The sequence below is a fragment of the Dioscorea cayenensis genome, chromosome 9 (assembly GCF_009730915.1).
Source record: "Dioscorea cayenensis subsp. rotundata cultivar TDr96_F1 chromosome 9, TDr96_F1_v2_PseudoChromosome.rev07_lg8_w22 25.fasta, whole genome shotgun sequence".
Lineage (NCBI taxonomy): Eukaryota > Viridiplantae > Streptophyta > Magnoliopsida > Dioscoreales > Dioscoreaceae > Dioscorea > Dioscorea cayenensis.
The window spans coordinates 19792285-19797805 of record NC_052479.1 but is presented as its reverse complement, the minus strand read 5'-3'; the positions used below and the strand labels follow the sequence as shown (position 1 = coordinate 19797805).

The 5521-nt window shown below is 44.8% G+C and overlaps 1 non-coding gene across 1 annotated transcript; it reads left to right on the top strand.

Annotated features, from left to right (window-relative positions):
- The first annotated feature begins 3289 nt into the window (after positions 1-3289).
- Positions 3290-3396, top strand: LOC120269651. Its single transcript, XR_005539295.1, has one exon. It is a non-coding gene; the product is annotated as a small nucleolar RNA R71 (small nucleolar RNA).
- The last annotated feature ends 2125 nt before the right edge of the window (positions 3397-5521 follow it).

Below are 5521 nucleotides of genomic sequence, written 5' to 3'. Positions count from 1 at the left end.
CGATCAAACAAGTTGATAAAATAATACTGCAGAAATCCACATGCTTGTGTGGAATTTCCGCACGCCCGTGTGGATCCATGGGGCGTAAAAACCGCATGGCTGTGCTCCAAAAATTCAACAATACAACTTAAAAATGCTTCTAACTTCGTTCTAAACATCAGTCAGCCTTCTAATTGAAGAAACAAAGCATTATTAACCAGATTAATTGATGGAAACCATGAATTTGCAAAGAAAATGATGAATAGGGCTTGCCGACGAGATGGGATGGGAAAATGAAGAACCAGCCGGAAAACCTCACAAAAATCCTATCATTGTAGCGTTAAAAAATCGGAGAACGATGTGAGAGTGTTTTCAGACGAATAGAGGTTATGAAGGGGGAGAGAAACTAATCTTCTTTAAAAAGGACTCACGGCCGGGATGATGTTTTGTGCATCCCACAGGGCGTGCGGTAATTACCTGCGCTATGTGCTTCATTACAAAAGAGCCACATGGGGCGCACGCGCCCCATGCACTCTCGGGAAAAACACTCGCTCGACTCAGCTATCGCTCGCGGGCGTGTGGAAAATACCCGCCCGATGCATCGACTACGAGGGAAGCCGCACGCCCTTGTGGCTTCTGCGGACATCCGAGAAAAAATACAAAAGTGTTATACTGCGCCCGTGCGGAAATTCCACACGGGCGTGGACATTCACATGCCCAACTCACGAGGGGACGCCGTGCGCCCCTGTCTTTTCTCGGAATGGAAGAACTCCTCTCGAGTTTCAAATGCGGGCGTATGGAGTACCCACGCCCGTGCATGGTTCCAAGGTCACCCTACGGGGCAAGTCACGCCCTGTAGTGCTCTCGAGAAAAATCGCCAAAACTTGCGAGGAATTCACGCCCGTGCGGAAAGTATCCCGCAGGCGTGCGACAATCACATGATCGTTCGCAGCGGGCAGCGCACGCCCTCATGCCTTCTCTATGAGCTCGTAGGTGCAAATCCACGGACGTTGAGGAAATTCCACGCGCTGTGTGTTTTCTCCGGATGACTTAGAAAAATCTGCGAGCTCTGCAGAAAAATTTCTGAACATGTTTACACACTCAGAGCCTGCTCTATTATGCAATTTTTTTACAAGTGAAAAACATGAAATAGAGCTCAAACGACCAAACTTCACCAATTCCATATGAAAACACACGATTAAAATTCAAAGTTCACAAGGAAATCTCAGCAAAAGCATCTAAGAAATTAAGACACCAACACTTAACAAATTATTCATGCAAACAAACTAAACTAAAGCTAAGAAAATAGTAAACACTTGGGTTGCCTCCCAAGAAGCGCTTGTTTAACGCCACTAAGCTCGACGTACCTTGTCTTACCTCACGGGGGTTCATGAATGAAAGTTGCCCTCTTACCCATGGCTTGAAAGCATGATGTGCAAAGTCTCTTGAGAGTAGAGGGTGTATTATCGGGCTTCGGACCACCTAACAATGATACGTCCAACTTCTTCGGTTCACGTATGTCTCCAACAGCCTTGGATTATTTCCGGTGGCGTCTCCTAGCCCTCTTCATTTTCCAGAGCACCTTCTTTAAGATCCCCGGGGTAGATGCTACTTCTTCCATAGATCCAAGCATCATTACATCTTCATGTCCCTTCTCTTGGTCGGACAAACCTTCATACGGATCCGGATTGAACATCTCCTATATGTATTCATCAACAATCTCATCAGTAGTGTCTAGAAAATATAAAGTATCATCAAAATCGAGAGAATGCCGCATGGCCTCAGCAAGGCGGTATGTGAGCTTGTCATCTCCAACTCTCAAGCTGAGGTCTCCGCCGTCCGTGTCAATCAATGCTTTGGAAGTCCTCAAGAACGGTCTCTCAAGTATCAAGGGTACATCCACATCCTCATCAACATCTAGCACTACAAAGTCAACCAGAAAAATGTACTTGTCCACCTTGACAAGCACGTCTTCAATGATGCCTCTCGGATGTCGCACTTTGTCGGTCCGCTGGTTGTCAAAAGTCATCCGAGTAGGCCTAGGCTCGCCCAAGCCTAGCTTTTGAAAAGAAGGTGTATGGCATGGCGTTGATATTAGCCCCGAGTCCGTCAATGCTATTTCCTCACCAAGATTGCCAATATTACGGAATGATGAAGCTTCACGGGTCTTTCTTCTTGTTCGGCATGTTCTTTTGCAATACCGCCGAGCATGAAGCATCTAAAACAACTGAAGCACTCTCCTCCAACTTCCTCTTGTTAGTCAACAAGTCTTTCAAGAACCCCGTGATACTTAGGCATTTGGGCCAATGCCTCAACAAAAGGAATATTAATGTGGAGTTGCTTGAACAAAACTCGGGGAACTTCTTGTCTTGTTCATCCCCTTGGTCAATTTTTCAATCTAGAGGGATAAAGGGATTCTTGGCTTGAAAAGGTGGGGTACCACCTCTTTCTCTTTGCTCGTCCCCTCTTCCACCTTTATAACCTCGGGTGTGTGTTCTTTTGGCATCTCACTCGGAAGCCTACTTTTAACCTCACGACCACTTCTCAAAGTGATCGCCTTCACGTGCTCTCTAGGATTGGTCTCTATATTGCTTGGTAAGCTTCCATGTCGCCTTTCGAGAGGCGACTTCACAATTTAACCCACTGATTTTTCAAGGTTATGCAAGAGGCGGTGTGGTTGCAGTGTAGCATCGACTGATTCAAAACCTAGTATTTGTAGATTGCACAAATCTAGACAAGTGCTTCTCTTTGTCGATAATTGGGTTTCCAAACACGAGGACTCGATTTTTCCACCGAGGGGCTTGTTGTTGTTGGAAACCCGGTGGCTCCCATGGCCTTTTTGTGGACCTTAATTACTCCATGAGAAATTGGGATGATTCTTCCAACCCAGATTGTAGGTATTGCTATATGGATTTCCTTGAGGTCTCATGCCATTACCTACAAAATCAACATTCTCCACCGAAGAAACATCACAAATAGAGATCGGGCAATCCAAGGGAGCATGTCCTCCATCACACCCGATGCAATTAGTTATGGCAGCCACTCTATTTGAAGTTAGAAGATCTAACTTCTTACTCAAATTTTCCACTTGGGCTGCCAATGAAGTTACTACATCTATCTCATGGAGACCGGCCACCTTTTTCTTCTCCCTAGCATTCCATTCGTAGCTTTTTAACCCCATTTCTTCAATCAACGGACGGGCCTCACCGGGGGTCTTGCTACCTAAGATACCTCCTGCTACCGCATCCAAGAGTTACCTTGTACTCGGCTTCAAACCATTATAAAAGGTTGAACAATCATCCACTCCGGGAATCCGTGTTGCGGGCACTTCGTCAGTAGCTCCTTGAACCTTTCCCATGTCTCGAATAGAGACTCCAATTCCAACTGAACAAAGGATGAGATCTCGTTCCTAAGCTTTGCTGATTTTCCGGGAGGGAAATAACGGGTTAGGAAAGCTTTCACCATCTCCTCCCACGTGGTAATTGACGCTCTAGGTAACGAGTATAGCCACTGCTTCGCTCTCCCCTTTAGGGAAAATAGGAAGGCTCTCAATTTGATGGCATCATCCGTCACCCCATTTATCTTCAGCATATCACACACCTCGAGAAAGCTCTCTATGTGATTGTTTGGATCCTCATCGGCCAAACCATTGAATTGTGCGGACTGCTGCAACATGCGAATGAATACCGGCTTTAATTCAAAGTTCTGAGGTGTAATCGGGGGACGCACAATACTCGATTGTATCCCCAACACTGAAGGTCTGGCATAATCGGATAGTGTTCGCTGTTGCTCATTCTGTTCTGCCATGTTTTCAGATTCTTCTGCTTCCAAATCAGCTGGATTAGACTATTCTTGCACATGCTCTATCCCTTTTCTTCTAAGTGTACGTTCAACCTCAGGATCCCCTTCAATCAATATTGAGGGATTCCCTCGGGTCATAACCTATAGCTGCAACTAAAAAGAAAGAAAAAGAAATCAGAATGATGATAGAATAAGAAGATATGAAATATAATATATGGTGAAATAGCTAAGAAAACAAAGTGCAAAGTATCTCTAAACGCCTACTCCCCGGCAATGGCGCCAAAAACTTGACAAGGTCCCCTTGCATATATCCCGCAAGTGCAAGGGTTTGTCTAAGTAATAATCCCGGGTGAGCGCGTATCGAATCCACAGGGAATAGGGAATAAAAATACTTCATTCGATTCTTAGCTATGTGAAAGATCAATGATGATAAGTGTGACAATGATTCAATTCTCAACAATAAAAACAACAAGTAATAGAGCAAAAGTAAAGAAAGGGGGTAAGGCAATCGATAAAGATTGGGTACTCGGATAATGCTCCACCTAGGATAATTGTTTCAAGTGCAAGAACCCTCTATTATGCTTTCTAATCAATGCAATGGTGAGTCATGGAAATCCTTAATTACATAGTCCCAAATCTAAGGTCAACTATGTCTAACTCTATACATGTCCCGGAGAAGAAATCAAACAATCTCAACACCTCACACTCGCATAGAGTTACAATGAGCTCTAGGGATTCCAAGTGATAAATCTCTTCCTAATTATAGATCTAACCCTTTGGTCCAGGTGGAAGGCCCCTTACCACAATTGAGCCCTAGATACTAAGATCACCTCAACACTTCACTCCGTTGCACGCGTGCAACTAAGCCAGTGAAGTTCATCCCTTAGACCATTCACTCTATTATGGCTGCAAAGAACTCGAGGAATAGAGATAGAACCTATCATGTCGGAGGAGAAAGGGGATGCTCCTGTACTTCTCGACTCACCCTCTCAACCCTCTCCAACCTAGCTATGTCTAACGCTCGTGGTGTGTCACTCACTCACAAGGTTACCAACGAGAACTCTCAACCCTAGTGTCACTCTAGGGGAAATGTTTATACAATCAAGCGTTCAAAGTTGGAACTCACAATAAACATCAATTAATTGAAAGCATAATAAAGAGATTCAATGAAAACAAAATACATCCTAGATTTCACAATACCCAAGTACCCACTAGGGGTTTTAGCTCTCCATGGAGCTAAGTACAATCAAAGAAATAGAATGTAAAAAGCAATGAATCCATAAAGAAACCCCTCGATAGTCAGTGTCGATGGTCTTGTGGAAAAGTCCTCTACTAGTCGTCCAAGGATTCCCTCAGTCCGGGTATAGGATACGCCTCGACGGATGGTCCCCCTACCAACCTTCTTCCCTAAGGAATGACGATATAGGAGCCGTAGAACCTCACCAAAAACCTTGGCCCAATACCCCTCAAAACCCTAGCGAAGCCCTCTCTCAAGTTGGGGAAAAAGATGGAGAAAAGAATACTAAAAATCGGGGTTTATTCGGCTTTAAATAGAGACTGGAATCGAGCGACTACAGGGCGTGGATGCTTCATGCGCCCGTACGGAATTTCTCACATGAGCGTGGATAACTTTCCACACGCCCTGTGTGGATTCTCCGAAAATCCCTATTTTCTCGAGCCGGCGTGAGCGAGTCTTTGTTACGAGTACTTTGCTACCGTGTTGCTACATTGACTACGCTAC